The sequence below is a fragment of the Anoplophora glabripennis genome, unplaced genomic scaffold, assembly GCF_000390285.2.
Source record: "Anoplophora glabripennis isolate ALB-LARVAE unplaced genomic scaffold, Agla_2.0 scaffold830, whole genome shotgun sequence".
Taxonomy (NCBI): Eukaryota; Metazoa; Arthropoda; class Insecta; order Coleoptera; family Cerambycidae; genus Anoplophora; species Anoplophora glabripennis.
The window spans coordinates 104,244-116,755 of NW_019417085.1; the positions used below are offsets into that span (position 1 = coordinate 104,244).

Sequence of the window (12,512 nt, forward strand, 5' to 3'; positions counted from 1 at the left end):
GAATGAGTGTTTTAGATCATCGTCCGGATGTCCTTCAGGATGTCGAAGTCTTTTGAATTGACTAGTATATCCACAAAACGTTTTCCTTACATCGACAAATACATTTTTCCAAAAAGGTAAAAGTATCACGGCGTCAAATCAGAGTTCAGAGTTAAAAAATGCCAAGAAAGAATTGTGCATTAACGATTTGTCTCGGTGGAACGAACCCTTTATGGACAATGTCCTTGGAATCGTAAAAGTAAATCAACATTGTCTTCACTTTTGACATCTTTAATCTCTAATCTTTTTTATTTATTTATTTATTTGTTTTGGATACACCATTCCACAGAAACAAAATTCTAGTTACGGAATGGGAGTACAAAGAATAATTGCAATATAGAGAAATACAGGGAAAAAAAGAGATTAAATCTATATAATAAGTAAATATAAGACATACCTGTGACAAATAACATGGAGAATACAGAAAAATACGCAGTATAAGTAATATACAAACAACCTAACACATTTATATTCGGTTAATTTAGGTCATGCTCAAAATATGTATAGGGTTTTCTTTAATTTCATTTATGGTACAATTAAAAACCACTACAAGATGTGCAATTTTTGTATAGTTTGAACATGCCTGAAACAATGGAGAAGCTTTTAGTAGATTTGTGCAAGGGATAGGCAAACAGAAGGTTGCAGGAGAATGCGAAATTAACCTAGGCACATTAAAGTTAAGTAAACTTAATATCTGAGGACAGTCAAAGATGTTTTGGATTATCTTATGCAACAAAATGATCGAGTGCATTGATCTTCTAAACCGTAAAGAATTCACGCCAAAGTGATTTAACAGAAGGTTCTGAGAAAAGTTAATGGGAAGGTAATACGAATTTTCTTTATAAAATAAGTACTTTAAAAACTTCCTTTGTATGTTCTCCAAATTATTTATGTGAACTGTATATAGCGGGTTCCACACAATAGATCCATATTCCAAACTAGACCTCACAAACGAGTTATATAAAATAAATAATGTACTACGATCCAAGAAATCTCTACCATTTTGAATAACGAACCCAAAATTTTTGTATGAGATCTGCAAAATCCTATCAACATGTTCAACAAACGAAAGCTTATAATCAAATACAGTCGCTAAATCTTTGATGTCATCCAAAAAGATGTTGAACAGTAGAGGTCCCAGAACTAAACCCTGAGGTACTCCTAACAGTACTCTTATTACTTGTGATTTGAACCCCCTTTATTGTACATATTGCGTTCTATCAGCCAGATATGACACAAACAAATCAACTAAATTCTCAGACAATCCGTAACCACCCAGTCTTTCAATCAAAATTTTGTGATCCATTTTATCGAAGGCCTTCGAGAAATCTGTAAATATAATATCAACCTGCCTCCGATTATCCAGAACATCCGCGACATATTGAGAAACACACACGAGATTCATTGTAGTAAATCTCCCGTTCATAAAACCATGTTGATTTATGGTTACAATATTTTTGACATGGTTATAGACATAATGATACAAGATATTCTCAAAGACCTTACAGAAACCACAGATTAGCGCAATGGGTCGATAATTAGTTATATCACTCCTGTCACCGTTCTTAAGAATAGGGCATAAACGTGAAACTTTCCATATATTAGGAAACTTCCTGGATTTCAATATTAAATGTGATGAAATGTGATGTGTGAATATGATAGTGAGAGGATGAATAAAGGTGCTATCATAGTCCTTTACCACAAACGCAGGGATTTCATCCGGTCCCATGGACATTTTTGGCTTCAGTTTGCGCAACTTCGTTTGACATCATCCTCTGTAATGCTTTCCATGATAAGCATGTTGTTCGACTTAATGTTAGGCACATTAACTTGTATATTGTGAGTTTGAGACATTATATAGAAAGATTGAAAATACGACGCATAAGCATTCACTATCATTTGGCCGTTAATTAATATCTGATTGTTATAATTCATCGTCTTTTTTGACATATTTTGGCTCGTCTGGCGCTTTCCACTCGGTACTTTAGTGCGTGGTTTCTGGATCATATTGAATACACCACGTTTCGTCACCAGTCACAATGTTGTAAAGGAAGTTTTTATCCTTTTTGGCCTCATTGATAATTTCCTTCGAATGTTGAATTCTGAGCAATTTTTGGTCGTCAGTCAACTTTTGCGGAACAAACCGTACACAAACTTTTTGGTAGGCCAAATGTTCGGCCAAAATGCGATAAATTAATGTTTTTGAAATGATTCAATTACATGAATTTCAATGAAGATTTTGGTTGATCTTTGATGTCTTCAGGCATAGTTTTGATGGAATCTGCAGTGATCACTGATTTCGGTTGGCAAACATGTTGCCAACAACAATTATGTCATTGTCACGATTGTTTTTAAACCGCGTATAACACTCATGATAAACTCACGGGATAAACAATCATCACAATAAACTTGGTTCATCAATTATTGAAACATTTCGGTAAAACTGTTATCAAGTTTAAAACCAAACTTAATATAACTCTTTGTTTGACGCTCATTTTTGTACCGAAAACACAAACATACTGTTTTGTACTTCAAACGCAATAACTTCGCTTCTATTCATCCAAACGTCATGAATTTTTGAAAGTACATCAGTGGAGGACCTACCTTTCTGACGGATGACCAATAGAGGGCCTCATTAGAAATACCTATTTCTGAAAAGTTCTGTTTCCTTTGGAACGCACCTTGTAGGTAATTAATAACAATAAAAGAATTAAATGTCCTTGAAAAAATCTAATTAATAAATTGATGAACTGACTAATAACGTCCTATAAATTAGTATTTTAGTATTTATTTGTATTCTACTTACATATTTAGTCTATAAAATTCCAGAATATAGAACCCAAAGCGCTATTAAAAGAGTGATGAGAATTATATAAGTTGTCATCAGACTCATTCCCTCCGTTGCTTGCGGCATTTTTTATTTCTGAAAGAAAATCATGTATTTGTAATTTATTATGATTATATTTTATTCAAGGACGCAGGCAGAACGGGCAGAACAGACCGCAGAAATAACGAAATTGTTTATGATAATAATGAGCCTGCCCTGAAAATTCTGACCACGGACTTGATTTAGCTGTAGACATTTAAAATACAAAATTCAATACAATGCATTAAATTTATCATTTATGAATCAAACGATGTTTTCACGAACCGATTTTAGTTCAGCAACTTTTGTTGATCAGTAAAAGATTACCGTGATTGGGTAACTTATTGTTTACGCATTTCGATAAAAGCTGTTTCACAAAAAAATGTATCGAGCATGAACAAAAACACAAAAAAAGTGGCGAAAGTTGAAGTGGGTGGCCAATATGGGTTCATACGCTTCAAGTACCTACGTTGCAACTAGTTAGTGATTCAATGATGACTCAACGACTTGAACGATAAAATTTGAATAGATCAAACTTGTTGATCTACTAAAAAGTTTATCAACTAAGTAGAAGCAAAGGTTCTTATCGGTCGATAGCCGCACGGTTTAAGGCGTCAGTCCTTTAATCGTGTGCAAATTTCTGCCCCGGTTCGATTCCCGCGGCCGGTAGACCGTAGATTAGTTATGCTTGTACGGAGAATTGGCACCCTCTGTGCAGGTATGGTAGGGTGGCAGAATGTTGGCCGGTCAATGTGAGAGATTGACACCGGTTGGCATTTGACCACCCCCCTAATTAATGAGGTTTTCCAGGTTTCCCTCATTCATGCACTGAATGGTGGTTAGGGCCTTCCAACATAAGTCGTTCCTGGGCGCAAATGCGGCCTGCCTAATAATAATATGGCCGCCTCCTCTCCCGCACAAGTCTCCGACTTATGGGCTAATTATCGTAATTAGAATGAGGAGTAGAGATATTATTATTATTATATGATCATTTTTATTCATTTTTTATTAGTCAATTTCAATTGATCAACTAAAATCGATTCGTAAGAATACTTCCTTTAATCAGCTTTACTAGATCAACAGAAGGGATGGTTTTATATGTGCGTTCTCACAATTAGATTTTAATTGATCAATTTTTGTTAATCAAGTAAAATCGAAAGAAACTGTTAGAATAGGACAATAAAAGCATTAAATTTTAACGTACGCTGTTTCGTGCACCAAAATCATGATATTGAATGTAATGTTTATTTTAATATAAATGAGTATGAGCAATAACACAATTTGAAAATCAACCGACTTTCGGTTATGGCTAAGTGAATCAGTTTGTTAGGTTAATAATAATAAAAATAATAACCGGATAATGACAGGTTATTTTTCTCATGCCTACCGATGTAACTATACTATTGATAACTCTGTTGGTTACAAAATCGTCCATCTGTCCATCAATTGTGTTGTTAGAACTAATCGAAATAATCTCCAGTTGCGCTTCTGTGACCGGGCGATAATTCTGGACTGACTCCGCAATCACCACTCCAACATTTCAGAATGCGTATACAATTAATATAGAATATAAATATCTATCTACAAGTTGATAAAATAGTACCGAAATTTCGTTTTTTTTTCTTTTTTTTTTCAAAACATATTTTATGTGATAAATACTCGTATGTTTGTTAGACTTATTTAAAACTTTTAAATTTTTTATATATTCTTGTTTGTTTAGTACATTATTATTATTAGTATGATACATTAAATATTATTTGTGGCTAAATTTCCTGTTTTCAGGACTAAGGGCATTTGGACACTAATTTAAACAGTAGGTATTATTCTAATCCCATATTATATTACTAAAAGTGTAGCTTGAATTACTGGAATTTTTTCGGTAACGATTCAATTTGTCACAATTAAACAAGACTCTCCTCTAAAATTCTACGTAGTATTTTTTAAGAAATTTAAAAAAAGTTATGATCAATTGCGTAGTGAATAAAGTCTATTTATGTTCTTTACTGCTATGTTTCTTTTTGTATCTAAATGTATTTGGGATCAAGAATAAGAATACGAAATTTGAAAAAAATCGTTCAATTAGAAAAAGTTATGGCAAAATATTATTTTCAAAAAGTATATTCGAGGTTATGTAAATCAGTCAATATCTATTGAGATTTCAAGAAGGTGCCATAGAAACTTGCACTATTGTTTTTTTTTGATAGAATTTTCCTCTAAATTGTTTCTATCTAACCTCAAATCTAGCTATTATGAAAATGTAAGTATGTAGGTGCCTTAATTTGAAGATAATTTAGAAAAAAAATTGAATTGAATCTTTATACCTTTACGAAGAAATGCACAGTGAAGTGTCAATGTGTCACAGATTTAGAATAATGGCTATCATAATTCTTTCATTGAATTATACATATATTTTTATTACAGTAAAGATACATAAAGAAATAGACAACGCCTACACACAATATCCGTAATTGATACTATTTACTCTTTTAATATTTACCTGCTCTCTTAAGACGGTCGGTAATCCAAACAACCAGTATAATAACGTTATAAATTATATAAATACCAACGATACAAATAAGCTCTTACAACAATTTCACCCATGTAATTCATAATTCATTAATTCTTCGGCAAACATGTATTGATCTAAGCAAGGCAAATAACAGATTTAATTTCAGACATTCTTGGACGCAAGTCACCATACTATATTTAAGCACGTGTCATAACACATTCTACTTATTTTATTTAAGTCTAGTGTAGCTGTGTTGAAAGCTACGTCTATTCCTAATGCTTATTCCTATATCTTAGACCAGAAGTCAGTTCAGTATGTCAATGTCTTCAGATTTAATCAATTTTACGTTAAAAAGATACATTTACCTACATAGGTTCTTAGAAATATTTTTCAAAAAGTAACTGTATCTACACAACGTTTAATTTTGTGAAGACTATCAGCATGAATATCACATTCGCTACAAATTGCATTAACATTGCTCTAGCTATTTCATGTATCAGTGATTTTATTAAAAGGTTGCTGTGAGATGTATGTATCACAAGAAGACGTTCGTACCTAAAAAGGTACGAAGTAGCTTAAATAGGAGCAAAGTTGCGTAATCAGGCAACATTATGCCTCTAAAAAATCAAGGCTAACATGATTAGTTTTCGAAACATTAAAAAAAAACGAAAATTTGTAAATCCGTTTTTGTTTAATTTCAGCCTTGTTTGAGGAGATATTGAAAAAAGAACACTTTCTTATGACCACTTTTTGCCCTCTATCGAATGGCATAATCAATTTTTATATGTACTGTTTCGTCTCTCCAGGACCATCATCAACTTCATTTTTTTTAATACGACCCTGGAAATTTTATTACATTTTTTGCAAGCCTTCATGACCCCCAATACTGCACTGCCTCAGCCCTGACCAGATTCAGACGTTTTGTCTCGAAAAATTCATCTTCAGTGTATTCGTACCAAATTTATCTAAATTTTTTATTTAGATTTCTTTGTTTATTGAATTATCGTTCACTGTAAGTATCGTTAGACCCTGTGAAATTCATCTAGTTATTTAAACTATTACCACACCACACACCAATCCTTCACACCATGCACAACTATTTGTAGAGGTAGATTAAAGACGATAATTATATAGAATACTTGTTTTTTTCCTAATGTAGGATACTATATTAAATTTTGATTCATTGATATGAGTAGGTAAATGCGATATTTTTACACCAATGCAAAATGGGATCGATAACTGATTGTAAATGATAACAGTCATGAATATATTTATTTTACTGCAAAATAAGATTATCGACGAAAAAATGTTTGGGGCATTTAATTGAATTGGCTAAATCATTAATAAAAATCTAAAATAAGAGAGGTCCCAAGATGGACCCCTGCGGAACTCCTATATTTAGTTTGTAAATATAACATCTAAAACCATCATACTCAATAAATTGTTGTATGCCATATAAAAATGACTCAAAAAAGTTTAATAAACATTGTGAAAAACCCATACGATCAAGTTTAGAAAGTAAAACATAATAATAAATCTAATCAAATGCCTTTTTGAAGTCAAAGTAAATAACATCCACAGTGTTGTCTATGAATAGATTCACATAAATATTGTGTTAAACAAGCTAAATTTATCATGTCAACAAGATCTTTTTTCCATAAAGCCATGTTGGTCAGGTGACACATACGTTTAAAATATTGTAAATGTGATTGTACAAGGTTATCTCTAATAATTTTGAAAAATTACACAACAATGATATAGCCCTATAGTTCTGGATCACCTTTTTGAGTATGGGGCATACTTGGCATGTCTTCCATATCTCTGGAAATATATTTTTTTAAAGAGACAGTTTAAATACATCTGAACTCGTATGCAGTCTTTGATCAGGAAACTCGAGATCCGATCAACATTTTATCTCTAAGTTTCTTAGAGGCCCAAATAACGTCCCTCTCGCTAACGCACTTAAAAGATATATTACAAAAATATGGTGAGACATCTAGATTATCAGAAAATTTTAGATCGGATGTACAGTGTAGTAACCCGTTTCAAATATTTAAAAAGTCCCGCGCGATTTACTTATTCGAATAAGAAGAAGAAGAGGAGATCTGGAGTAAAGTGTTCAGTGTTCTTAGTTCTTTCTTCTTATCTTAGGCTTATGGTTAGTTAGGAAAAGGGAGGTTATGTATTTTGTATATGTACGAAAAAGGAGCGTTGCTAAGATTTATGCCTTTATGGAAAAATAAAGTTTTAGAGAAAAATATAATAGTGTGCCTTCCTGAAACAGCCACCCAGATAGAGCTCCCTACAACAGTAAACAGTACTAAAATAAATAGCATTTTTCAAAGCTATTTCTTATCTGTAATAGCTGCAATTATTTGTTTAGTGTACCAACACGGATACCTTCTAGTTTTTAAACTATTTGGAATTTATTTAATTTATTTTTTGCTTGTACCAGGTATCAGTAAACATCAACAAAGTCCTGAAGTTAGAATTCAAATTTCTCGATGATATTTTTTCTATAATTTTATTACAGTAATGTACACACAAATTAAAAAAAATACTTAGTTCCCATGAACTCCTTGGAAGTTGTCTTCTAAATAAGTTTTAAAGAAAATTCATGGATTAGCGTATATGTATATCCACAAATTTTGATCAGGAAATTTTTTAAGTGGTCATTATCTGCCTAGGTAGCCCTTTAGTAACTTTAAGTATATGGTTGACCAATATAATATTTACAGCTAATCATGAAACACCCTGTGTATTCAGTTGCGACGATTAAATGTCCCCTCCACTCGCATATTAATTTTTATAAACAAAAACAAAAAGTATTTTCCTTTAATTAAGGCATAGGTACTTACTTTGATATGAAAGTGTAACTCAATATCTCAAAATCTGTCGGAATAAATTTCAGTTATTTACATCGAAAAATATACAGGGTGTGCCATTTATCACTCCCGCTACTAATATCTCCGAAATGAAGAAATTTATTTTACTTCTGGAAATTGGGGTTGTTAGATCCCTCGAATAGCCAACAAAATTGGCCATTAATTCGATCACGGGGGATTTTGACACCACTCTCTTAGACTATTACCATTGTACAATTTCTTTTCTGTAGTTGATCATTTGTTTTTTTTTATTTTATTGTTTGTTAGTTAGTATGTGGTGTGAATAAAGTCATTATAACAATATTTTAAAAGAATATTTTGTCTTGATGTGATTTAGATAAAATAATAGATTTTCCTGTTATATCACACATTGCATATTCAAGTCGACATATCTCGAAAGCAAGTAAATATAAGGCAAAACTTTATATTACAAAATTTATTAAAAATTTAACAATCTTTCAGATGGAATGCATTTCAACGTTCCAGGGATCAAAAAATTTTTTAGTATTGCCACGCCATCTATACAGAAAGATTTGAACGAACAGTTCTAACTACAATTTGAAGCTATTCGAGGGACCTAACAACCTCAATTTCAAGAACTAAAATAAATTTCTTCACTTCGGATATATTGGCAGCGGGAGTGTTAAATGGCACACCCTGTATAGTTTTAAATACTAGCGCTCGACCACAAGTAATATTTTTTAAACTAACCTTAATCAAATAGTAACTTCATATATTTTCCTTTTTTCATCAAAAAGAAATGTGGGAGGAAAACACTGATCTTGTACAAAAAAAAAAAATTCTCAATATTATTTACATACCTATCTGTGGTAGTGATGTAGCGTATAAACTCTCTCTAGTCATATTTACCATAAAAAAGTTGGATAGTTAGTATATAATACTTTAACGGCTGATTGATGAAAAGATGACAACGTATCTATCAGGATGTTAATGTTACGAAAAAAAAAAGAAGGTAGGTATCTATAAGCTCTCATTGATGATTACGTTGTTGGCGGTATGGTTCGCTTCTGAAATATTTAAAATTATAATCGTAATGTTTTTAAAATGTTCTTTCATTAAAACATCAAAAATTGTGCCAAAAAACAAATTAGTATAGAATTTCATTAGCTCAAGAATTTTATTGACGTCTATGACATCAGATTATTAATTTATATACAGGGTGTTCTGAAAGTTTAGTCATTTATTTTAACAGCTGGTAGAACTCATAAAAAAGTCGATTTACCAAAATTCGTTTATATAAAAATTGCTAATTATTAACAATTATTTAAAAAAATTGAAATTTAAAAACTTACAAACCTGATTTATTGTCATTTTCGACCACTCCGTTGTAAAAACATAAATTGTTCGTTTACTACAGATACTGGGTATGTTTTTTTTGTAGTTGCACGGTTTTGAGTACGCTTTTCAATTTGACAGTGCTAAATAATTCGTACAGTAGTGCGTGATATTATTTTTGATTTGTCGGGGTTTTGTGCAATAAAAATGGCACATGTTTATGAAAACAATGAATTAATGGATATAATATTAACTTACGGGGAGTAAAATGCAGCCTCAGCATGCCGCTTGTACGCGGAAAGGTTTCCTTTACGAAATCATCCGTTTGTAAATTTAGTTATAAGACTCCGCGACACAGGGTATTTAAAGGAACAACGAGGAGGTCACGCTGAAAGATACATTGTACCTAGTGCTCGTTGTTGGGTCGTTTTCGATAATTTCTATCGATCTCCACACATTTCTCGTGGAGGAGGTCTCCCAGCGTGACCTTTGGATTTGTGATTCGAATTATTACTTTTTTAATTCAACACGTAATTTATAGAAATTTTAATTCTATTTCAGCAGGATTTACAATTTGGTAATTTTTTGTATGCTCACACCGGGACACATAAATAAAATAATAAAAGATAATAACTAAAAAAAAAAAATTTAAAATGTATTTTTTTAACTTTAAGGAGTTTTGTAGCCAATATTTTGTTAAAAGAAATTGGTGTAAAAATCACAAAATACGCTGGTATAGAAAATTTAACTCGAGCGATACTGGTAAACTCTGTAATTTAATACCCTGGAATTTCTACACTTTTGAGTTATTTTGGAAAATTGTTGAATGCATTTGATTCGTAAATGTATTTGAAAGAAAAAAGTTATCTTTCATTTTACTATTTGTTTTTTAATTAAAAATTAGCTTACCTACTACAGAACTGAACAGATCGAAAATAATTCCAAATTTATTCGTTTGACAAAAATTATGTACAGTACTTTATCATCAAAAGTAAAAAAAAATCGTTTCTGTATAAATTTTTGATTTTCTAGACGCAAAATTCCAAAAAAAAACTAAATATATATACGGCAATGATTTTTTTTTATATTGATTAATTTATTATTAATATTTATAGTACGATGATTTCCAATTGTTATATAGTGGCCTATGTACCTGGTATTACTTTGTTGTTCTCGGACTGGACCATATGGGCATGAATCCACTATCAGAACCCCGAAGCTCGTCCTAATGTTAATATCGGTTCTTATTGTTGGTTCTAAGGTGAGATGTTCTTCGGTGCTATCTGTGTTCTATTCTCAGTCTTTCTGCAAAAGCTTCTCCGCGATTGAGCTTTTGCTTAGCTTAGCTTTTGCAGAGTCATCTCCAGAGGGCCATATCAACATCAAGGCGGACCTAGGGATTCTGATAGCGGGTCCGCCCTACAGAGCCTAGCCCGAAAACAAAAATAATGTATTCAAAAAAGAATTTTGAACAAAAAATGGGTATTCTTACATTCTTTTTTTTTTGAAAATCGAATAGTATCAAAAACACTTATTTTAAAAATCACCTCGTCAGAAACTTATATTAAATTTAAAAAAATAGTAACTCAGAAATGACACATTTATTTCAAATGAAATAGAAGATATCTTTTTTATTTGAAAAACAAATGCTTTAACGAATTTACAAAAAATGTATGACAAAAATTATTCAATTTCTAATAGCAGTATTTTCTCAGAAACCACTTGCTTTAAACCTATGCACTAAGACTTTTTGGTCTAAAATGATCCAAGAAAGATGCCCAATAATTACTGAAATCCCTGAAAGGGTTTTTGAGTTATTGCGGAAAGTTGTTATTTTTTTCTAAACAACACCCTGTAACTCCGTGAGAGTGCATGGCAGAAAAATATTTTATAAGAATTTTAATCTTATTTTGGCCTGATCTACCCCCTGGTAAATTTTTGTACGCTGACACTGGGACACCCTGTACAGAACGATTTCAAGAACGCTGTGTCGTTACACAAATCAAAGAGTAGAAATATAGAAAAAATAAACAGCGAATTTCATTGGATTTTTAGTTGTCGCTTCTATGACCTCGTCCCTTTAAATTTAAATTGAAAGAGGCGTCGCCGGTGCCAAATTTTTGCCAGCTGTCGCCATGTTAAAAAGTATGATCACTATTGGCATTTATTAAATTCCAGGATAAATTCAACCAATCCCCACTAAGTATTCAAGTATTTTTTTTCTTTCGATGTAATAAGTTTCACATCCGCGCTCATAATAATAACCGAACCATTAATTTAATACATCGATATTATTTTTACAATTAAAATATATTATGCAGGACTGACAGCACCTTTGCTTAAATTATAAAAATATGCCGCATCCACAATGGTGATTTATGTTCAATTGACTTTGTCCAGGCCACTACATGATTCTGATCATCGCCTTCCTGTCATCGTCCGAGAAAATATTCTACATGCATTTTATGCAATTTACTGCTTAGTGCTCTAACATCGCCAAAAAAAATGCGGATGATTTACTTTCAGGCCATAGTATTTAAAACACTAAATTAAAACTACAATTAAGATATTTTTGCATACAGTGAAGAAAATGGTCAGGATAATATGAATCTGAGCAATGTAAAAAATTGCTTAAACTCTGAACACGATACATCCACTTTTAGGTGTACATTTTTTTTTAGGACAGTTACATGCAAAAAGAAGACACTTCATACTCAACATTGTGTGTTCTAGATTAAAACCTTGAAGTATGTACCTAACATTCGTTAGGTGACACCTTGTAGATATATTAAACATTATTTAAAATCAACTGCTTTTGCCGCTGTTGTTATTATTAATTAAAATTAATATTATTAATATTGTTAATATTATTATTGATATTATTAATAATTATTATTAATTAATAAAATTTATTTGT

The 12,512-nt window shown here is 31.7% G+C and overlaps 1 long non-coding RNA gene across 1 annotated transcript in view; it reads right to left on the minus strand.

Annotated features, from left to right (window-relative positions):
- The window catches only part of LOC108912067, a 52,128-nt gene that overhangs the window by 10,315 nt on the left and 29,301 nt on the right, over window positions 1-12,512 (minus strand). The window contains exon 2 of the long non-coding RNA XR_001964524.1: window positions 2,846-2,962. This is a non-coding gene — a long non-coding RNA (uncharacterized LOC108912067). The remainder of the gene's footprint in view (window positions 1-2,845; window positions 2,963-12,512) is intronic.